Below are 24,641 nucleotides of genomic sequence, written 5' to 3' on the forward strand. Positions count from 1 at the left end.
TTTATTTATTTAGTAGAGACGGGGGTCTCATTATGTTACCCAACTAGTCTCAAACTCCTGGACTCTGGCAATCTTCCCTCCTTAACTTCCCACAGCTGGGATTATGGTGTGAGCCACTGCACCCGGCCTGCTGAAATCATTCACATTAGACAATCCTAAATCGGTTTGTCCTGCTTTGCCTTTCCTTTCCCACAGAAACCACAATAAAGGCTCTTGCCCACATTTTCCTTCTGACCAACCCTGGTTCTTCCCCCATGTGTCCCTGCATGGAGTCCTCCTCCTCTGGGAACTGTTAGTGGCAAACCATCATTTCAATGATAATTATCTCCTGATGTGTTGGTCGTCCCGTACCAGAATAATAATAACACTTACTCTTTAAAGCAATGGTTATTTTATAGGATGTCACTGAATTTGGTTTTGTCTAATGATTCGTCTTTTTTTTTTTTTTTTTTTTTTTTTGAGACAGTTTCACTGTTGTTGCCCAGGCTGGAGTACAATGGCACAATCTCAGCTCACTGCAACCTCCGCCTCCCAGGTTCAAGCCTGAGTAGCTGGTATTACAAGCCCCCACCGCCACACCCAGCTAATTTTTGTGGTTTTAGTAGAGACGGGGTTTCACCATGTTGGCCAGGCTGGTCTCAAACTTCTGACCTCAGGTGTTCCACCAGCCTCGGCCTCCCAAAGTGTTGAGATTATAGGCGTGAGCCACTGTGTGTAGTCCAATATTTTTGTCTTTTTTCTTTCTTTTTGTGGAGAATGGGGTCTCATTATATTGCCCAGGCAGGTCTAGAACTCCTGGGCTCAAGCTATCCTCCTGCCTCTGCCTCCCTAAGTGCTGAGGCACTGCACCTGGTGGGTTTTGTCCGATGATGTTTAATGATTAGACTAAGATTATACATGTTGGAGAAGGATACCTTAGAGAAGTGCCCTTCGCAGCAGATCATGTCCGATACATCTGTGTTTGGTAATTAGTTGCAAAGGGCTTATTTTGATGTTGCTCTAGCTCTGCTTTTCCCAACATTCTGCTGTTGGGATGATAATTGCCAATATTTATATATTAATTTTCTATGCAGCATGACAAATTACCATGCACTTCAGCGACTTAAACCAACACAAATTTATCGTCTCACAGTTTTTGCAGGTCAGAAGTCCAGGCACAGCTCAGCTGAGTCATCAGCTCAGGGTCTCACCTGCCTGAAATCCAGGGGTCAGCTGGAGCTGTGGCCTTCACTAAAGCTCTGTGTTCCCTACCAGGCTGCATTGATTGTTACCAGAGTTCAGTTCCTGGTAGCTGTAGAACGGAGGCCCTCAGCTCCTGGTGGTTGCCCACTGTTCCTGCCACATGGCCCTCCCCACATATGGCAATTTGCTTCTTCAAGGCCAACTAGAAGGCATCACTGATGCTGTGCATTTCTTGACTCCCTCTGTCTCTGACCTCTAGACCCAGATTTTAAGGGTTCATGTGATTAAGTCAGGCCCACTCAGATTAATCCCCCTTTTGATGAACTTGAAGTAAACTGATTAGGGACCCTAATTACATCTGTGAGATCCTTTCACCTTTGTCATCTGTTGTGACCTAATCAGCAGAGTGTTGTCTCATCATATTCACTGTTCCCGTCACACTCAAGGGGAGAAGACTGTGCAGGGTGTGTACTCCAGGGAGCACTAGTCTTGGGGGACCCTCTTAGACATCTGCCTACCACAATATCAGGCATTCTACTAACACTTACACGTACTCATTTAATCCTCACATCAACTCTGTGAAGGCGGGGATACTGCTGTCCCCATTGCATGGATGAGTAAGCCAAGGAAAAAGAAGTTAAATGACTGTGGCCAAATAGCTGGTGAGTGGCTGAGCCAGGGTTTAGTTTAGACACCTCTGTCTGGCTCTCCCTGTTTCTCTCTCTCCCTCCGTGTGTCTCTGTACGTATGTCTCTCTATATATATGCGTGTCTGTATGTCTAGGGGTCTCTCTTTCTGTGTGTGTGTGTGTGTGTGTGTGTGTGTGTCCCTCTCCCTGCTGTCTCTTATCCTCTGTCTCTCTCCATCCCCTGCCTTCCAATCCTTTCCTCCTCTGAACTTTTGATGAGTGTTTGCTTTTGGACAGTAATTTTGAGGAGTTTGAGAGATGGGGATGTTTAAGGAAAGGAAAGGAGAGGGAGTTTAAAAAGCTCAACCCATTTTTTTATTCTTCCTTTTTAAATATATTTTATAATATATATTTTTATATATCATATATTTTGTATATTATATATTTTTATGTATTATATATTTTATATATTATATATTTTGATACATTATATATTTTTTATATATATATATATTTTTATTCTTCCTTTTTTTTTCTTTTTTTTTTTTTGAGACAGGGTCTCACTACAGTGCAGTGGTACGATCGCAGCTCACTGCAGCCTCAACCTCCTGGGCTCAAGCGATCCTCCCCTCCCAGTCTCCTGAGTGGCTAGAACTATAGGCGCACACCACCATGACCTGCTAATTTTATTTTTTGTTCTTTGTAGAGACAGGCTCTTGCTATCTTGCCAGGTTGGTCTCAAACTCCTGGCCTCAAGTTTCCTCCCGCCTAGGCCTCCTGAAGTGTTAGGATTATGGACATGAGCCACTGCACCTGGCCAAGCTCAATCTTATTCATTGCTCCTGTTTACTAAGTGCCTATGATGTTCCAGGTGCTGGGTTAAGATTAGCACTTTACATGCATCATCTCACTCATCCTCAGCAACCCCAAACCCCATTTGGTTGACAAGGAGGTGGGAGCTCAGAGAGGTTAAGCTACTTATCCTAGGCCACACAGTAAGTGACCAGGATACGATGCCCACTCACATTACTCTGGCTTTCCCCTGTACCCCACTGCCCCTCCTCAGAGTCCTCTGGTTTCCCTAACATCATAGTAAGCAGCTGAGCCGGCCCTGCTGCCTAAAACCTCAACTCACCTAGAAGGGGAGCTAGGAGTAAACAGAGGGCTCTTGCCTGCCCTGCCTCCCAGCCCCCCGGCTCTGTCAGCCTGCTTTGCATTCACGACAACATCAATCTTGTTCAAACCCTGGAGCCCATAAGCCCTGCTGGGCTGGCTGCCTCTGAGTCACCGCACACAGACGGTGCTAAACTAATTTCCCAGCATCTTTGGGAAGGATGTGGTTTCTGTCTCCGCAGCTAAGAGCCACGCAGACGGTGGCAGCAGGCTGGCAGGACCTAGGGGCTCCCTGCCTGGTCTAGGAGAGCCCAGACTGAGATGTGATGTGATAAGATATTGATTAGCAAAGTGGCTGGGAGTTGGAGAAGGTCCAGGTTGCAGCCTGAACTGAATTAAGGAATGGAACAGCAGGTGCCAAACCACAAGGATGATGCTCAAACATCCCTGGAAATTTAACCAGATCAAGAAAAGTGTCATTATTTTTTACAAAGACTAACAGGGCTTTTACCATGTATATGAACGATGTAATATTCATTAACAATTCTACAAGGTAGGTACTATTTGTTATTGCCAAAGTGCTAGGCATAATTCTACAAGGTGCCATTTGTTATTGCCAAGTGCTGAGGCACAAAGTGCTAGTAACTTACTTGAGGTCACCACCTGGTAGGTGATGGGGCCAGATTTTTTAACCCTAACCACCAGACTCAATAGGATACCTTAACATTAGCCTGTCCAGGTGCCCACACGTCTTAGCCGACTCTGCTGAGCTATCAGAATATGCCTAGAAAGGATACACAGATATCCCGTCCTGGTTCAAAGTGATAGAGTCTTTCAGATTTGCCAACCTTACAAACCTCATCAGTAAAGTGGGAATACTGATAATACCCACAAACAAATTAGTTTTAAGATATATACAGGTTTAGGACACTAAGCATTAAAATGTTATTTAGAATCATTATAACAGAAAGGCTACCAGTCCACTTCAACTTGACCATAACTCTAACAGATGGACATTAAGATTCTACCAAATGGGCCGGGTGCGGTGGCTCACGCCTGTAATCCCAGCACTTTGGGAGGCCAAGGCAGTTGGATCACAAGGTCAGGAGATGGAGATCATCCTGGCTAACATGGTGAAATCCCATCTCTACCAAAAATACAAAAAATTAGCCAGGTGTGGTGGCACACACATGTAGTCCCAGCTACTCAGGAGGCTGAGGCAGGAGAACTGCTTGAACCTAGGAGGTGGAGTTTGCAGTGAGCTGAGATCGTGCCACTGCACTCCAGCCTGAGCAACAGAGCAAGACTCCATCTCAAAAAAAAAAAAAGAAGAAGAAGAAAGAAAAGAAAAGAGATTCTACCAAATGGACTTCTTTTTGCCAAATCCTACCAAAGGGATTTCTTTTCACCAAATCCTCTAACAAAGCAAATAGTAATAGAGCAGACATCTATTTCCTTTTCCCTCATTGTATAAAAGCCGTGGTGGATGCAATTGACCTAAATCTCAAATCCAAGGGTGGGACTTGATGGGTCCAAGTTTATCAGGGTATTTCCATCAGACTTGCCCTTGACTGGTTCAAGTAACCCAGCCCTAGCCCAAGCGAATCAGCCCAGTGATCCACGATTAGGGGAACCGGTTCAAGACTGGTCCAATCAACAGAGTTAGGATTTGTATTCATTAATTAAGGGCGGTGACTCGCCCTCCTCAGATGTGAGTAAGGAAGCTTGTAACCATGTTTTTGTTGATAACTGCCTTAAAGCCCTGGAGAAAGCCAGTTTGCGGATGAAGCCAACTTATGGAGAAGGCAGTGCCAGAGGAACTGCAGCAAAACAGAGCTGGAATCTTGATCAAACCATACCAGAAGTGTGTCTCCGAAACTGACTTTTATTGTTTGACCTGGTTTGAGTTGGTTTCCCGTTATTTGCAACCAAAAGTATCACCATTGATAGACTAAACCATAGGTAGCTTAAAAAATTATTGTGCAAAATTATATTAGCTATTTGAGAAATTGGGAGAAAGGCAGGGGAGAAGGAGTTTAGACAGAAAGTCGAGGGTTTTTTTTGTTCTTGTGAGACAGGGTCTCACTCTGGTTGCTCAGGCTGGAGTGCAATGGTGCTATCACAGCTCACTGAAGCCTCAACTTCTTGGGCTCAAGCAGTCCTCCCACCTCAGCCTCCCAAGTAGCTGGGACTACAGGCACGCCCCACCACACCTGGCTAATTTTTTGTATTTTTAGTAGAGATGGGTTTTCACCATGTTGTCCAGGCTGGTCTTGAACTCCTGAACTCAAGCAATCCGCCTGCCTTGGCCTCCCAAAGTGTTGGGATTATAGGCATGAGCCACTGAGCTTGGCCAACAGAAAGTCTTTTACTCACCCACCAGCATGGCTATAATTTTTTTAAAGGAAAAGAACAAGTATTGACAAGGGTGTGGAAATTGGAGCCCCCATATGCTGCTGGTAGGAATGCAAAATTACGCAGGCACTGTGGAACTGTCAGTGTGTGGCAGTTCCTCAATAAGTTAAACATAAAATTACCATATATGCCAAAAAATACTGAAAACAGGGATGTAGCCAAAAACTTATCCACAAGTGTTCATAGCTGAAATGCAAAAACAACCCAAATATCCATCCACTGATGAATGTATAATCAAAATGAGAGATACCTGTGCCATGCAATATGCTTTAATATCATTATGCAATAATATTCCTTCTTGGCCGGGCACGGTGACTCATGCCTGTAATCCCAGCACTTTGGGAGGCCAAGGCGGGCGGATCACTTGAGGTCAGCAGTTCGAGACCAGCCTGGCCAACATGGTGAAGCCCTGTCTCTACTAAAAATACAAAAATTAGCTGGGTGTGGTGGCGGGAGCCTGTAATCCCAGCTACTTGGGAGGCTGAGGCATACTGATACATGCTACAACATGGATGAACCTTGAGAACACTGTGCTGACTGAAAGAAGACAGACTCAAAAGGCTACATATTGTGTTATTCCATTTATAAAAAAATATCTAGAATAAGAAAATCCATAGAGACAGAAAGCAGATTTGTGGTTGCCAGGGATTGGAGGCAGGAGAGAAAAGGCAGTAACTGCTTAATGGGTGCAGGATTTCCATATGGGGTAAGGAAAATGATCTGGAAGAAGATAGAGGTGATGTTTGCACAACCTTGTGAATGGACTTAGTACCACTTAATTGTACACTTTCAAATGGTTAAAATGGTGAATATTTAAGGTCCTTCTTCTTTTTATTGAGGCAAAATCTGCAAAACGTAAAATTAACCATTGAAAAATGTGGCCGGGCTCATGCCTATAATTCCAGCACTTTGGGAGGCTGAGGCAGGTGGAAGCCAGAAGTTCAAGACCAGCCTGGCCATCATGGCAAAACCCTGTCTCTACTAAAAACATAAAAATTAGCTAAGCGTGGTGGCACACACCTGTAATCCCAGCTATTTGGGTGGCTGAGGCACGAGAATCTCTTGAACCCAGGAGACAGAGGTTCAGGGACACGGGATCATGCCACTGCACTCCAGCCTAGGCCACAGAGCAAGACTCTATCTCAAAAATAAACAAATAAATAAAACTGAAATGTAGCATTTAGTGGCCTTTTGTATAGAGTATATGCTTAGCATAAATGTGCCACTTAGTGGCCACTTTAGTGTAACACGTTAGTATAAAAAGTTAAATTTTATGTACATTTTACTACAAGTAAAAAAAAAAAAATTTACTCATTCACTTGCTCATCCTAGAAGTCTGGACTATTTTGGACAGATGCTGAGTGACCCAGGGGTTTACTATTATTATTTTATTCAAAGAATATTGCTGGCCACATAGTGATATTCACTAGATCAAAACTGTTTCCTCTGTTGTGGGAGCATTTTCTACAGCCTGCAGTATTATGAATGTGCAACAGTGGAACCGTAAGAAGACTCAGCCAGTGAGAGCTCAGCTCTGTTCAGATCCAGGGCCAGTCGTGAAGGGCAAGACTGTTTACAGCCTCCATCCCAGCACCATGGAAGACCTGCACTGGCAGTCGTGGGAACAGCCCATTAGAAACCCCTTGGATCCATTTTTTAAATGATTTCTCTGTGGTTCACAACAAATAATAATTTATAAAGTTAACCATAGCCTGGGCACAGTGGCTCACACTGTAATCCCTGCACTTTGGGAGGCCAAGGCAGGAGGATTGCTTGAGTCTAGGAGTTTGAGACCAGCCTGGGCAACAAAAGTCTCTTTTTTTTTTTTTGAGACGGAGTCTTGTTCTGTCGTCAGGCTGGAGTGCAGTGGCGTGATCTCAGCTCACTGAAACCTGCACCTCCTGGGTTCAAGCGAGTCTCCCACCTCAGCCTCCCAAGTAGCTGGGACTACAGGCACACGCCACCACGCCCAGCCAATTTTTGTATTTTTAGTACAGACGGGGTTTCACTATGTTGTCTAGGATAGTCTCGATCTCTTGACCTCGTGACCCGCCCGCCTCAGCCTCCTAAAGTGCTGGAATTACAGGTATGAGCCACCACACCTGGCCAAAAGTCTCTCTTTTATAAAGACCTTGTCTCTATAAAAAATGAAGAAAAAAAAATTAGCTAGGCATGGTGGTGTGCGCCTATAGTCCCAGCTACTCAAGAGGCTGAGGCAGGGGATTGCTTGAGCCCAGGAGGTCAAGACTCCAATCCCACAACAGCACTCCAGCCTCGGTGACAGAGACTCTGTCACACACATGCACACACACACACACACACACACAAATTTAATAGTCAATAATAATGTGTTGTACACTTAATATTTTATGAAGAGGCCAGATCTTACGTTAAGTGTTCTTACCATAATTAAATTAAATTAAACTTTTTTTTTTTTAAATAATAAAGTTCGACACCCTTCCTCCAAAATGTCAGGCTGCAAAAGACGTGACAATCACCAACATTTTAAAACTCAATATCCATGAAAGATTGATGTGAAGGCTTTGGAAGAACTGACTTTGCCCCAGGCGCTTTCCTCTCTCTGGGTTAAGAGCTGCTGTGTGGCTTTTGGAACTGAGGACACCAAAGCCTCAGGTGTCTGAAAGGTGGCCACTGCAGTTAAAAAGCCGAGCACTCTCTGTTCATGTTACATCTTTATATTTTGGCAAAGCTTCCAAGTGACTGCTCAGAGGGGCACTGGCAATCCGTCATGCCTAAGGCATTCACGTGGTAGCAGGTGGCAACTATGGGTGCCCACCACCGCCACCCAACATTCCTGAAACCTCACTGGAGCACATATGGCCTGCAGGTACTTTGAGACTCATGTTGCATTTCAGTGTGAAAGCTGGAATCTGAGGTCCACACAGAAATCTTTTAACATTTGTTTAAATTTTTTCAAAAAGAAAGAAAAGCTCATAAATAGCAAAGAGCCGTGTCTATGATTGCCTGAGATTTTGTTTGGTTTTTATTTTCAGAGCCAATTGCAGATTTTATTCCTTCCATTTGGAGAGGCAAATCCCAGCTGAGTCCTTTTGATCTTTATCTTGCTTCTGGATCACATCCTCTGCGGATAATTGGCATCGGTAAGCTCAGTAAATTCCAGCCTTCCTCCTGGAAGTCACAGAAATATGTAGCAGGTTCTGTGAGGGATGCAGCCAGTTCTCCATGGGACATAGATTTTAGGCCTCACCAGACCGCTTTGAACCCCAGTTCGCAGCATCACCGGGAATAGCAGGGGTCTCCCAGGAGCAAAGAAACTATGATTCAAGTGGAACCTGAGAGATGTGCAGATAGAAGTAATTCAAGATTTTTTTTTTTTTTTTTTTTTTTAGTGAGATCTTGCTCTGTTGCCAAGGCTGGAGTGCAGTGGCACAATTATAGCTCACTGTAACCTCAAACTCCTGGCCTCAAGTGATCCTCTCACCTCAGCCTCCTGAGTAGCTGGGACTACAAGCACACAAAGCCATGCCTGGCTAATTTTTTTTCTTTTTTCTTTTTTCTTTTTGAGACAAGGTCTCCCTATGTTTTCTAGGCTGGTCATGAACTCCTGGTCTCAAGCAGTCCTCCTGCCTTAGCCTCCCAAAGTGTTGGGATTACAGGCATGAGCCACTGCACCTGGCCTAAGATGTTACTATTTTAACTGTAACCCTGATAACATCAAACTAGATATAACCAAGTCTTCTAAGATCAATCTTTCCTTCAATGATGGTGTCTGATGGAGTGCTTTTAGCTGGAAGCATTGAAGCTTGCAGAAAATCCAATTCAACTGACTTAAGCAATGATAAATGCATAATCTAATACGGCAAGATGAAATCACGAGTAAGGCAAGAATGCATATTCTCACCACTTCTATTCAACACTGTACTAGTAGTTCTAGCCCTTACAATAAGGCAAGAAAAAATAAATAAAAAGCATAAAGATCAGAAAGGAAGAAGAAAAGCTGTCTCTATTTGCAGTGACCTGATTCTTTTTTTTGTTTTGTTTTGTTTTGAGACGAAGTCTCGCTCTTTCCGCCAGGCTGGAGTGCAATGGCACGATCTCAGCTTACTGCAAACTCCACCTCCCAGGTTGAAGCGATTCTCCTGCCTCAGCCTCCCAAGTAACTGGGATTACAGGTGCCTGCCACCACGCCCAGCTAATTTTTGTATTTTTAGTAGAGACGGGGTTTCACCATGTTGGCCAGGCTGGTCTAGAACTCCTGACCTCAGGTGATCCACCTGCCTCAGCCTTCCAAAGTGCTGGGCTTACAGGCGTGAGTCACCGCACCCAGTCAACCTGATTCTTTACATAGAAAAGGTTTAGGAATCTACAAAACAACCACTAGAACTTATAAATGAATTTAACAAGGTTGCAGAATACAGGGTCAGTATACAAAATAATTATATAGCAAAATGTCTGAGGGTGGAAGAGTTGGGGAGGGTCCCAATGGGTCAATGATATCATCAAAGGCTTAAGTTCTTTTGAGCTTCTCACATTGCCAAACATAGCATTGTTCCTAGTGGTTGCAAGATGACTGCCACAGCTTCACATCTTCACAAATTAACATCCAAAGCCAGAGCAAGAAAGGAACACATGTTTCCTCCTTGGGTTCATTTATAAAATGAGAAATGTTCACAGAGCCCCACCCCCCAGGCTTTCCTGCATTGGCCAGAATGGTGTCACATGCCTGTTTCTGAACCAATCACTGGCCAAAAAAAGAGGACTTACCATGACTGGTTTGAAATAGTCAAGATCCACTCTCCAATCTCATGCACCTGGGGAGAGGGCTAGAGTTCCTTAAAGCTCATGGCCACTGAATGTCTGAAGGAAACCAGAATTTGGTTGCTAAGTAAAAAAGAGAAAATGACTACCAGGTAAACAGTGGTATCTGCCATGCTGTCCCACACACAATTTCCAGGAATCAAGCCGCTGCAGGACGCCAGGCTGATTATGAATGAGATCTTAACTTCTGTCTGCACTCGTGTGTACTGCCTTGGGGTGGCCTCCAGCCCCTCTAGCGCTTTCAACTCAACCAGCAAAAAACTCTTCAGCTATTTATTAATGTATTATTGAATGTTTAAAAAAGAAACAACTTCCATTCGTAAGTACAGTTCTATTTTTTTCAAGGCAATTCCCCATCCTTTGTTTTATTTTCTCCACATGAACAACACCAAGAAGCCCCAAGAGATTAAATGATGTCCCTGAGGTCACCCAGAAACATGGCAGCCTAGAGCTATAGTGTGGAATTTATACAGAAGCAAATTTTCAGTTAGACTAAGAAAAACCACGAACAATTAGAGCTGCCCATTGCTGGAAAGGGCTGGCTGCCAAGAATGAGACCTCCATTACTGAAGGCATTCTTGCAAAGACTGAATGGGCAAGCCTGGGCAACACAGTGAAACCCTGTCTCTGCAGAAAAAAATTTAGGCTGGGCACGGTGGCTCACGCCTGTAATCCCAGCACTTTGGGAGGCCTATGTGGGCAGATCATGAGGTCAGGCGATCAAGACCATCCTGGCTAACGCGGTGAAACCCCATCTCTACTAAAAATACAAAAAATTAGCTGGGCATGGCAGCACACAGCTGTAGTCCCAGCTACTCAGGAGGCTGAGGCAGGAGAATTGCTTGAACCCGGGAGGCAGGAGTTGCAGTCAGCTGAGATCATGCCACTGCACTCCAGCCTGGGTGACAGAGCAAGATTCTGTCTCAAAAATAAATAAATAAATAAATAAATAACCAGAAGTGGTGGTGCACACCTGTGGTCCCAGCTACTCGGGAGGCTGAAGTAGGAGGATCGCTTGAGCCTGGGAATTTGAGGCTGCAGTGAGCAGTGATCACGCTGCTGTACTCCAGCCTGGGCAACAGAGCAAGACCCTATCTCTAAATTAATTAATTAAAAATTGTAAAAGACTTGACAGGGCACGGTGGCTCACACCTGTAATCCCAGGACTTTGGGAGGCTGAGGCCAGCAGATTGTTTGAGCCCAGGAGTTCAAGACCAGCCTGGGAAACATAACAAAACCCCATCTCTACAAAAAAAAAAAAAAAAAAATACAAAAATTAGCTGGGCATGGTGGTGCACACCTGTAGTCCCAGCTACTCTGGAGGCTGAGGTGAAAGGATCGTTTGAGCCCAGGAGACAGAGGTTGCAGTGAGCGGAGATTGTGCCATTGCACTCCAGCCTGGGTGACACAGCAAGACTCTGTCTCAAAAAAAAAAAAAAAAAGACTGAATGGGTATTGGGCAGGGAAGGGAAATAGGAAGTTCTGCACTCTGTGGAGGGCATAGTAAGACTGACACTTCTCAAACTTGAATGTGCACAGGGATCTTGTATAGACTGTGATTCAATAGGTCTGGGTTTAGGGCCTGAGATTCTGTATTTCTAACAAGCTCTCAAGGAATGCTGGTGCTCTTGGTCTACAGTCCATATGTTGAGAAGTTAAGGATGAGATGAACCAGACTCCCTTAGGACCCCAAAGATTTATGCATCTCCCATCAATGTGTGAAAGCTCCAAGCCAATAGAGACCACGTCTTCCCTTTATATGTTATATCCCCAATACCAAGTGTGGTGCCTGGCACACAGTAGGTGGTCAAAAAATGTTGTTGAGGACCATGGACTATGCAACCATAAAAAAGAATGAGATCATATCCTCTGCAGCAACATGGACGGAGCTGGAGGACATTATCCTAAGCAAATTAACATAGGAACAGAAAACCAAATACCACATGTTCTCACTTATAAATGGGAGCGAAACATCAAAGTTCACATGGACACAAAGAAGGGAACAATACATACTGGGACGTATTGAGGGTGGAAGGTGGGGAGAGGATTGAAAAACTACCTACTGGGATTATGCTTACTACCTGGGTGGTAAAATAATCTGTACACCAAACACCCATGACATAAAATTTACCCACGTAACAAACCCACACATGTACTCATTGAACGCAAAATGAAAGGTGAAAGAAAAAAAACCACGTTGAGGAATACTCCTCAGCAGTGAAAGAAACTAACTGAGTAATAGAAGCTGTTCTCAAAAGATCATCTGCCACATGATCATATCTATGGGACATTCTTGAAAAGACAAAGCCATGACATGGAGCCTATGAGAGTTTGCCAGGGGTGAGGGGTTGGGGGGAATGTAATTATAAAGAGAAAGCATGATGGAGTTGTAGGGATGATGCAACTGTTTGGTATTCTGATGGTGGTGGTGGTTTCAGAAATCTATACGTGTCTTAAAATTCACAGATCTGCACACCAGGCTGGGTGTGGTGGCTCATGCCTGTAATCAAAACACTTTGGGAGGCTGAGACACAAGATTTGCTTGAGCCCAGGAGTTCAAGACCAGCCTGGGAAACATAGGGAGACCTCATCACCATAAAAGTAAAAATTTAAAAATTAGCTAGGTGTGATGGTGCACACCTGTGGTCCCAGACACTTGGGAGGCTGAGGTGGGAGGAATGTTTGAGCCAGTTGTGTTGAGGCTGCAGTGAGTTGTGATCACACCACTGCACTCTAGCCTGGGTGACATAGTGAGACCTTGTACTAAAAAAAAAAAATCTGCACACCACAAAAGGTCAATCTTACTGTATGATCATTCAAAAAATAAAATTAATATATTTGAAACTAATAATCATTTTTGAAAACAGACATTTCAGGATGACATTGATTGAACACCTACCCCGTGCCAAGCCAGAGCCAGGTACTGAGGATTCAAAGATGAATGAGACAAAGCCCCCTCCTCAAACCCAATCCTCGTCATTGCTGAAACTGCTCTCTGAAAATAATTATTCGAGAGTCATAAGGAACAAACAGAGGCTCAGAAACCATCTAAGGTCTTCATCGGTTTGTAATCACCATTGTTTATGCTGGGAATCAAGATGAGTACCGATTACATTCTGGGCGTTTGATAGGCTTGGAAAAAATTCCAGGAATATTGCTCAAATTGCCTTATTTATTAGCCTGTCCCCACTTAACATGTCCACATGTTTGCCTCCAGACTTAACCTTGTAGACTGTCAAATCCATCCAAGGGGGAAACCAATTTGCATAATCTAGTCTAGCTGCCAACTGACAAATGAAACAGATCCAGCCCAGAGCAGAGAGAATCTTGACTCAGAACTTGTAAAAATTCAAACAACTCAAAACTCTAAAATGCAAAGATCATTTCTGTAGACAATTTGGTATATATTCCTCCAGTGTTTTTTTTAATCCATATACTAACAAATGTACATACATTATTTGTTTTACAACAATGTGATCATACTGAATAAACTGTTCCATAACTTGCTTCTTTTCCTCACTTGACAGTACAGTTTTTCATGTCAGTAATAGAAACTGACTTTTTTTTTTGGCAAGGGCTGTACAAGTAGACCATTGCTGAAATGTACCATAATTTGTTAACTTTGTCCCTGTATTAGTCCATTTTGCATTGCTGTAAAGGAATACCTGAATCGAGGTAACTTATAGAGAAAAGAGGTTTATTTGGCTCACAGTTCTACGGGCTGAACATGAAGCTTGACACCAACATCTGCTTCTGGTCAGGACTGCAGGATGTGTTTACTCATGGTGGAAGTTAAAGGAGGAGCAGGCATGTCACATGGCAAGAGAGGGAGCCTCCCACTAGGTCCCACCTCCAACACTGGGCATTATATTTCAACATATCTATCAGGGACAAATATCCAAGTTATATCAGTCCCTTCTTGGTAGATAATTACATTACTTCCATCTTTCAGTGTTATAAATTCTGTCAGTCAGGATGAGCTAGGTTAGGCTGCTGTAATGAATATTTCAAAGCTTAGTGGCTGAAAATGAGAAAGGTTTATTTCTTGCTCATGATACATCTCCACTGTTGGTCAGCTGGGACTCTACCCTATGTCATCCTCATTCCAAGATCCAGGCTGATGGAGCAGCCATTATCTGGAATGTGCAGGACAGTGCAGCACAGAAAAAAAGAGAGTTTGACAAGGTGTCTTAGTCCATTTTGTGCTGCTATAACAGAATACCACAGGCTGGGTAATTTATAATGAACAGAAATGTATTGGCTCACAGTTCCAGAGGCTGGGAAGTCCAAGATCACAGGACCAGCATCTGGCGAGAACCTTCTTGTGCACCATCTCATAGCAGATGAGCAAGGAGAAGGTAACAGACAGCCAAAAGAGAGTCAAACTTGTTATTTTATAAGGAACCCACTCTATCATTACTCTATCATGAGGGCAGGGCCACTATGACCCAAACACCTCCCATTAGGCCCTACCTCCCAACACCACCATGTTGAGGATCAAGTTGCCAACACATGAACTTTGGGGGACACGTTCAAACCATAGCACAAAACACACCCTCACTTTTAAAGCTTCACCAGGAAGTGGCATATGTGATCCATTACTATTTAATTGGCCAAAACAAGTCACATGGCCTTGCCTAAGTTCAAATGGCAGAGAAGTATAATCTTCCCACTGAGAAGGGAGCTAAATATTGGCAGAGTCCATCTACCAAGAAACATCCTCACACATTTGTCTTTCTATTCTTGGGAGAATTTTTGGTGGGATAAATTCTGACATGTAGAATTGCTAGTCAAAACAAATGCACACCACCGTGCATGTTTCCTCAAATTGAATGATTAAGTAGATGAATAGCAATGGTGGAAGCTAATGTTCTCATTGTTGGGGTGGAAGATTACAGATAAGCAGGTAGAGATGGCTAAAATGATCCACGTGGTAATGGATTTGAGTTAGAGACATTAGTACAAACTTCTGTTTAGTGTACTATCATTCAAATGGTTCCATATAGAAATATTATTATGGGTACAAGCATATATTGATATACAGACACTGTGTGCCGAGAGAGCTGAGAAGCCAGCACACCCCAGTAGCAATGAGCACACTGAGCTTCCAGATCTAGGTTTTTAATGCCATTCTCCAATAAAAGGAAACAGAACTTGTACTAGTCAGGGTTTTCTAGAGGGATAGAACTAACAGGAGATATACATATATATATATGTGTCATTTTCTATTATGGACATGAAAAACTGTACTGTCAAGTGAAGAAAAGAAGCAAGTTATGGAACAGTTTATTCAGTATGATTACATTGTTGTAAAACAAATAATATATGCACATTTGTTAGTATATGGATAGAAAAAAACAGTGGAGGAATATATATATTATATATTATTGTATATGTAATTATTATATATTATATATTATTGTATATATAATTATATTATTGTATATACAATATAATATATAATATAATATATAAATATAATTTATAATATATATTTTATATATAATATAACATATTATAATATATTTATATATATATAAAGGAGTTTATTAAGTATTTGCTCACATAATCACAAGGTCCCACAGTAGGCCATCTGCCAGCTGAGGAGCAAGGAGAGGCAGTCCAAGTTCCAAAACTGAAGAACTTGGAGTTCGATGTTCGAGGGCAGGAAGCATCCAGCACAGAAGAAAGACGCAGGCTGGAAGGCTAGACCAGTCCAGCCTTTTCATGTTTTTTTCTGCCTGCTTTATATCCTGGCCACACTGGCAGCTGATTAGATGGTACGCACCTAGATTAAGGGTGGGTCTGCCTTTCCCAGCCCACCGACTCAAATGTTAAGCTCCTTTGGCAACACTCTCACAGACACACCCAGGATGAATACTTTGCATCCTTCAATCCAATGAAGTTGACATTCAGTATTAACCAGCACAGAGCTCTTTGGAGAGGCAGCTGATTCTAGGTCAGGGTCAGTGTGTTAGTCCGTTTCTGATTGCTGTAAAAAAAGTACCTGAGGCTGGGTGATTTATACAGAAAAGAGGTTTAATTGGCTCATGATTCTGCAGGCTGTACAGGAAGCATGGCACCTGCATGTGCTTCTGGTGAGGACCTCAGGAGGTTTCCAGTCATGGTAGAAGACAAAGTGGGAGCTGGTGTATCACATTGTGAGAACAGAAGCAAGAGACAGAGGGAAGAGCCAGGATCCTTTAAACAACGAGCTCTCATGTGAACTGAGAACTCACTCATCACCAAGGGGATGGTGCTAAGTCATTTTTGAGGGATCTGCCCTTGCGATCCAATCACTTCCCACCTCCCCACCAGGCCCCATCTCCAACACTGGAGGTCACATTTCAACATAAGATGTAGAGGGGACACACATCTAAAGTATATCAATCAGGAAATATAAAAGACAAGGCTGGAGAATCTTGTAGTGCCAGAAAGGAAGGAAATGCACACACATACACACACGCACGCACACATGCACACACACACACACAACCCAGAATGGTGGGGTGTGCCAAAGAGAGACAGATGCCAACTAAAAGGGTCTCAGTAACCAAAACTAGAATAATCTGAGCTAAAAAAAAAAAAGCCCCCAAAATATAAAGTTATATTAGATTATAACTCAAAAGAACTCATGAGTCCATACTGATACAAATAAATGACTTATCTATTTTTATATTATTTTTATTTTTACTTTTGACACAGGGTCTTGCTGCATCACCCAGGCTGGAGAGCAGTGGTGCAATCACAGCTCACTGCAGCCTGAAACTCCTGGACTCAAGCAGTCCTCTCGCCTCAGCCTCCCGATGTGCTGGGATTAGAGGCGCGAGCCACCAAGCCCCGTTTAAATAAATGATTTCATAAACAAATAAGGAAAACTAGCTCATGGTTCTGCAGGCTGTACAGGAAGCATGGCACTGGCCTCTGCTCCTGGTGAGAGCCTCGGGAAGCTTCCAACCCATGGCAGAAGGTGAATCACACATGTCAAAGAATATTCCAAATAATTCATGTAGATGCTTTGTCCTCAAGTGTTGGGGGAACATAATGCCTCACTCCTTAAGTGCGGGCAGCACACGGTGTCTTCCCTCCAAAGAGTGCATGCAGTGTGGAAAGGGGTAGAGGGAGAGTGAGCATTCGGTGGAGAAATCTGGTAAACCCAGCCTCAGCCAGGTGATGAAGGTCAACATTAACAGTGACCGGTCACGTCGACGGTAGGCACCCTTGATATGCGATGAGACGGGGACTTTACCTCTGAGCTCTTCCTCCCAAAACCCCATAACCTCAGTCTAATTATAAGAAAGGCATAAGACAAAACCAAATTCAGGGACAGTCTGCAAAATACCTATCCAGCACTCCTCAAAACTGTAAAAAAAAAAAGCCAAGAACAAGGGAAGTCTGAGCAACTGCCATCATGAAGAGGAGCCTACGGAGATATTAGGACTAAATACAATGTCATGTTTCTGGATGGGATCCAGGATTAGAAAAAGGACATTACAGAAAACTAAGGACTTAATGCCATTTCTGGTTTTGAGATAAACTATAACCCATGAATAAAACAGAGAGAAACTAGTTATGTGTGATTCAGTTGGGGTGCTGCCATCTGCAAGTATTAAGAGAAACTCCAGCCAAAAATGGCCTAAGTGTAAGAATCCAGAGCCAGGTGCAGTGGTGTGCACCTGAAATCCCAGCTACTCAGAAGGCTGTCAGGAGGATTGGATCATTTGAGCCCAGGAGTTTGAGACCAGCCAGGGGAATGTAGTGAGACTTTGTCTCAAAAAAGAAAAGGAAAGGTCGGGCTCAGTGGCTCATGCCTGTAATCCCAGCACTTTGGGAGGCCCGAACTCCTGGCCAACATGGCGAAACCTCATCTCTATGAAAAATACAAAATAATTAGCCAGGTGTGGCGGCGCATACTTGTAATCCCAGCTATTTGGGAAGCTAAGGCAGGAGAATCACTTGAACCCAGGAAGTAGAGGTTGCAGTGAGCCAAGATTATGTCACTGCACTCCAGCCTGGGTGACAGAGTGAGACTCCATCTCAAAAAAAAAAAAAGAAAAGAAAAAAAAGAAAACTAAAGGAAAGGTCTGGCTCAGTGGCTCACGCCTGTAATCTCAACACTTTGGGAGGCTGAGGTGGGTGAATTGCTTGAGCTCAGGAGTTTGAGACCAGCCTGGGCAACATGGCAAGACCCCATCTCTACAAAAAATACAAAAATTAGCCAGGCTTGGTGGCACACGCCTGTGGTTCCAGCTACTTGGGAGTCTGAGGTGGGAGGATTGCTTGAGACTGCTTGAGCCCAGGAGTTCAAGGCTGCAGTGAGCTGAGATCACACCACTGCACTCCAGCCTGGGTGACAGAGTGAGACCTTGTCAAAAAAAATAAAAATTAAATTAAATTAAATTAACAAGAATTCAGGCAGCAGAGAGAATCCAGGGCCAATTGGTTGAGTGGCTTAACCAAGTCAAGTCCTTCCATCTTCCTACTTGGCCATTTTTCGTGTCTCCTCTTCTGGTTGACCTGCTATGGGCACTTTGAAGTTCTGTGGGCAGGCAGGGATGAAGAGCAGGAGCTGTTTCTTCTTTGTGTATCTCTTTTTTAAGACTAAAGAAACGTTTCCAGAAGCTTCCCAGTAGACTCTGCCTCATTTACCAGAACCTACCACCCCTTGCTAAGCCCAGGCACCACCACAACAGGCTGAGACCAATCAGGATTTGCCCTGCAGTCACACAGGGAAGGCTGGACACAGGGTAAAAATCAGGATTCAAGCTGTATAAGGGCAGATAGCTGCTTCAGCACAGTCTTGTGAATATGAGAGAAAATGGAAAGAAAACTCCTTTCATGTGTAATTAGAAAACTAAGGTGAAGCCGGGTGCAGTGGCTCGCATCTGTAATCCCAACACTTTGGGAGGCCAAGGCAGGAGGATTCCTGTATCTCAGGAATTCAAGACCAGCCTGGGCAACATGGTGAGACCCCATCACTATTTCTAAAAAAATTAAAAATAATTCTAAAAAGGAAAACCAAGTTGAAATTATGTTCCTGTCACCAAAATATACCACTTTCCCCAAAGCTAGATTTTCCCACTAGATTGGGTTAGATGAGGTCCTACCCAAATGCAAAGAGAGAAAAAAATTACCATTTCAAGACCCTTCTAGTCTGAAGACACTAAGTTTCTACCTAGGATGTCAAATTGCTGTGTGCCCTTCAACAAATAACCACTTTCTCTTTGAGTTACAATGTCTTTGACTGTAAATAAACATGGAAATATGTCTAATTCTGCCATTTGTTTCTTTATATTTTTAGAGACAGAGTCTCACTCTGTTGCCCAGGCTGGAGTACAGTGGCATGATCTCGGCTCACTGAAGCCTCGACCTCCTGGGTTCAAGCAATCCTGCTACCTCACCCTCATGGCTAGCTAGGACTACAGGCATGCATTACTACGCCCAGCTAATTTTTGTTGTTGTTGTAGAGACAGCTATGTTGCTCAAGCTGACCTCAAACTTCTGGCCTCAAGTGATCCTCTGGCCTCGGCCTCCCAAAGTGCTGGGAATCGCAGTCATGAGCCATCGTTCCTATCTAGCTCCAATTTCTTGAAATTACTGCTTACTGAGTTTTTTTAATGTACAAGTGTAACCTTCTAATAACATTTTGTCATCAATATTATTATATTTATTAAAGAGACAGCATAGCTAATTGATTAAGGATGAGACTGTATTAATATAAATCCCAAATTTACAACAAATCTATTATTAGTAGCAGTGTGACATTAAAGAGATTTATTAACCACTCTAAGCTTCAGTTTCCTTGGTGTATTAGTCTGTTTTCACGGTGCTAATGAAGACATACCTGAGACTGGGTAATTTGTACAGGAAAAAGGATTTAATGAACTTACAGTTCCATGTGGCTGGGGAGGCCTCACCATCATGGTGTGACACAAGGAGGAAAAAGTCACGTCTTACATGGATGGTAGCAGGCAAAAAGAGAGAGCTTGTGAGGGGAAACTCCCAATTTTAAAACCATTAGATCTTGTGAGGCTTGTTCACTATCATGAGAACAGCATGGGAAAGACCCGCCCCCATGATTCTATTACCTCCCACCGGGTTCCTCCCACAACATGTGGGAATTGTGGGAGTTACAATTCAAGATGAGATTTGGGTGGGGACAAAGCCAAACCGTATCACTTGGTTACAAAATAATAACATTTACTTCTAGGAGAATTATATAAGATGAGGCCTGTGACATGCTTAAAATGTGTCTGGCACATAATAAACACTCAATAAATGTGAACGCTTATACGCATATGAAAATCAATATTTGCATCTGTTGACAGATTAGAATCCTCTCTCCTGCCATCATGTGGAGCTGAATGAAAATGATTGGGTGAGGGCTGGAGGAGATGTGGTAGAACTACACATCCCAAAGATGGGCACATTCTAATTCTCCCAAATTTCTAAGAATATGTTACCTTACATGGCAAAAGAAACTTTGCCCATTTGATTAAGTTATGGATCTCAGGCCAGGTGCAGTGGCTCACACCTATAATCCCAGCACTTTGGGAGGCCAAGGTGGGCAGATCACTTGAGGTCAGGAGTTCAAGACCAGCCTGGCCAACATGGTGAAACCCATCTCTACTAAAAATACAAAAATTAGCCGGGTGTGGTGGCAGGCACCTGTAATCCCAGCTTCTTGGGAGGCTGAGGCATGACAGTCGGTTGAACCAGGGAGGCAGAGGTTGCAGAGAGCTGAGATCATGCCACTGCACTCTAGCCTGGGTGACAGAGCAAGACCCTGTCTCAAAACAACAACAACAACAACAACAACAAAAACAAATTATGGATCTCAAAGTGGGAGGTTATCCTGGATTACCCAAGTGGACCAAATCTAATAACACAAGTCCTTATCAATAGAAGAGAGAGGCAGAAAAGTGGGTCAGAGAAATGCTATAAGCAAAAGACTCCTCCCACCACTGCTGGCTCAGCATATGGAGGAGGGGAACATGGTATGTGGAAGTTTCTAGAAGCTGACAACAGCCCTTGGCTGGTGGCCGGGCAGAAAACCAGGGCTCCATCCCTATAGCTGCAAAGGGCAGAATTCTGCCCACAACACAAATAAGCAGGAAAAAGAATATGTCTTGTAACATCCAGAAAGAAATGCAACCCTTTGCACACCTTGATTTCGGGCTTCTGACCTATAGATATATAAGACAATACAATTGTGAGGTTTTTTTTATTCTGGTACAAAAAAAAATACCATCTTAACTATTTTTAAGTGTACAGAACAGTTGTGTTAACTATAGGCACACTGTTCTTCAATGAGCCTCTAGAAATTTTTCATCTTGCAAAACTGAAACTATATCCACAACAATGCCCTGTTTTCCTCTCCTCCATGCCTCCTGATAATCACTTCTGTTTATAAGATAAATAAGATAAAAACCTTCTGTTTATAAAAGTTTGACAGCCAGGCATGGTGGCTCATGCCTGTAATCCCAATGCTTTGGGAGGCCAAGAGAAGAGCATCACTTGAGTCCAGGAATTTGATACCAGCCTGGGTAACATAATGAGCTCCCGTCTCTACAAAAAGTTTTAAAATTAACTGGGTGCAGTGGTGTATGCCTGTAGTCCCAACTACTCTGGAGGCTGAGGCAGAAGGATTGCTTGAGCCCATTGAGCCCAGGAGTGAGCTATGACAACACCACTGCACTCCAGCCTGGCAACAGCATGAGACCCTATCTAAAAAAAAAAAAAAAGATTGATTAATTTGGATACCTCATATAGATGGAGTCATGCAGTATTCATCCTTCCGTGACTGGTTTATTTCATGTAGCATATTGTCCTTAAAGTTCATCCATGTTGCAGCATATGATAAGATTTCCTTTTTTAAGGCTGAATAATATTCCACCATGTATATATACCACATTTTGTTTATCCATTCATCCATTGATAGATATTTAGGTGTTCCTACTTCTGATTGTTGTGAAAAATGTTGCAATAAACATAGGAGTACAGATATCTGTACTGATGCTTTTTTCAAGTATTTTAGGTATACACCCAGAAGGGGGATTACTGGGGCGTATGGTAATTCTATTTTCAATTCTTTGAAGAACCTCCATACTGTTTTCCAGAGGGGCTACATCATAAATTTATGTTGTTTGCAGCCACTAAATTTGTGATAATTTGTTGTGGTAGTGATAGGAAACTAATGTTGGGTCTTTATTGATTTTGCCTCTCTTTATTAACGTTTTCTTTTCTTTGAGAGTCTTGCTCTGTTGCCCAGTGTGGCGTGCAGTGGCGCAATCACGGCTCACTGTAGCCTCAAACTCCTGGGCTCAAGCAATTCTCGCAGCTCAGTCACCTGAGTAGCTGGGCCTACAGGTAACTTTTTCTTTCTTTCTTTTTTTTTTTTTTTTTTTTTTTTTTTTGTAGAAACAGGGTCTCACTTTGTTTCCCAGGCTGGTCTTGAACTCCTGGGCTCAGTTCATCTTCCCACCTTGGCCTCCCAAGGTGCTGGAATTACAGACATGAGCCACCATGCTCAGCCTTTTTCCCCCCAATCTTTTTGACATATAACATACACACAGAAAAATGCACCTATAAGCAGCCAGCTTGCTAAGGTTTCACAATTTATCACCTGTAAAACCAACACCTGGATCAAGAAACAACTCCCCCAGGAGCCCCCTCATACCTGGAAGGGGACTGTGGGAACTAGGAAGAACCAAGGCCCAGGAAGGTGCAGTAAGTAGCACCATATATTTATTTGGAAAATATCAAATACTCTTTGAAAATGCTTAATTGGTAAGATTGTCGGAGGAAAGTCATTCCTCTCTAGGGAAATCCATTTAATGTTTCCATGTTTAATGACTTTTAAAACGATCTCCAAGAGGGTTTTTCGTGTGCTGCAAACAGAAATCATTCCATAAACTTATGGGATTGTTCATTAAAAACGGCTTTTTAAAAAATGTAAACCGACCCACGCTCTCGATCTTAGGGGAAATGAGAACACAAGACCAGTTATTGACTGTGGCCTAGCTTCTTCCGCCACCTGCTGGTTGATTGTGGGAACCTCATTACCATATGACGCTTGTTTGGGGTATTTTTCATTTCTTCTATAATTCATATTGAATAAATAATACGTGTTGGACACAGTCTTATGTCCATAAAGCTCAAGATTTTGTAGAGAAGACAGACATCCATTCACATATAATGACTGTAAATTTACAAGTGTAATAAATTCAGCTGTGACAAGTGATCCCCAACCTGTCTGCTCATCACATCCCCTATAAGAATTTTGTTAGAATAGTTTTTACCAAAAACCCCGCTCCCAGAGATTTGTGTCCATAGGCCTACTGTGGGGCCCAGGAAATCTGTATTTTCTGTCAGCACCCAACAAGATTGTTGATGCACAGATAAGGATGTAGTAGATTAGTTTGGGGAGGGTTACAGGGAACTTCGAACATTGAATTAGACTTTAAATGCACTGATAGTAAAATTACAAATAAAGCAAAGATATCAGAGCACCAAGAACCAGTGAATGGAAATCATCAGGGTAGCAAGGCAGTTGGAACTGGAGAAAATTGTAGAGGGAAGAGGGAGAGAGAACAGTAAACGGGGAGATGGATTATGAGGCAGGGAATTGGATTTTATGGAAGAAGAGAGAGAGAAAAAAGCAAAAGAGGCCAGGCGTGGTGGCTCATGCCTGTAATCCCAGCACTTTGAGAGGCTGAGGTGTGCGGATCTCTTCAGCTCAGGAGTTCGAGACAAGCCTGGGCAATGTAGTGAGACCCTGTCTGTACCAAAAATACACACACACACACACAAAAATGTAGCTGGGTGTGGTGGCATGTGCCAATAATCCCAGCTATTTGGGAGGTTGATGTGGGAGGATCGCTTGAGCCTAAAAGGCAGAGGTTGCAGTGAGCTGAGATCACTCCACTGCACTCCAGCCTGGGCAACAGAGTGAGACCTTGTCTAAAAAGAAGAAGAAAAAAAAAAAAAAGAAAGGAAAGAAAAGAAAGCAAGAGAGAAAAAAAAACAGATTTTCTTTCTTTTTTTTTTTTTTTTTTTGAGACGGAGTCTCGCTCTGTCGCCCAGGCTGGAGTGCAGTGGCCGGATCTCAGCTCACTGCAAGCTCCGCCTCCCGGGTTCACGCCATTCTCCTGCCTCAGCCTCCCAAGTAGCTGGGACTACAGGCGCCCGCCACCGCGCCCGGCTAGTTTTTTTGTATTTTTTAGCAGAGACGGGGTTTCACCATGTTAGCCAGGATGGTCTCGATCTCCTGACCTCGTGATCCGCCCGTCTCGGCCTCCCAAAGTGCAGGGATTACAGGCTTGAGCCACCGCGCCCGGCCAAAAACCAGATTTTCAAAAGCACAGCCCCTTACACCAGGATACACATTCCCTACCACTGTAATCACTGCATCATATATACAGTCATGCACTGCAACAATGTTTCCTCCAACAACAGGCTGCGTACACAATGACGGTCCCATAAGATTACAACGCTGTGTTTT

The 24,641-nt window shown here is 43.3% G+C and overlaps 1 long non-coding RNA gene across 1 annotated transcript in view; it reads right to left on the bottom strand.

Annotated features, from left to right (window-relative positions):
* Positions 1-8,314: 8,314 nt before the first annotated feature.
* Positions 8,315-24,641, bottom strand: part of LOC140711737 (uncharacterized) — a 36,420-nt gene continuing 20,093 nt past the window's right edge. The window contains exons 2-3 of the long non-coding RNA XR_012093031.1: positions 14,405-14,471; positions 8,315-8,652 (exon numbers count right to left, since the gene is read on the bottom strand). This is a non-coding gene — a long non-coding RNA (uncharacterized lncRNA). The remainder of the gene's footprint in view (positions 8,653-14,404; positions 14,472-24,641) is intronic.

The sequence above is a fragment of the Chlorocebus sabaeus genome, chromosome 5, assembly GCF_047675955.1.
Source record: "Chlorocebus sabaeus isolate Y175 chromosome 5, mChlSab1.0.hap1, whole genome shotgun sequence".
NCBI classification, from domain to species: domain Eukaryota; kingdom Metazoa; phylum Chordata; class Mammalia; order Primates; family Cercopithecidae; genus Chlorocebus; species Chlorocebus sabaeus.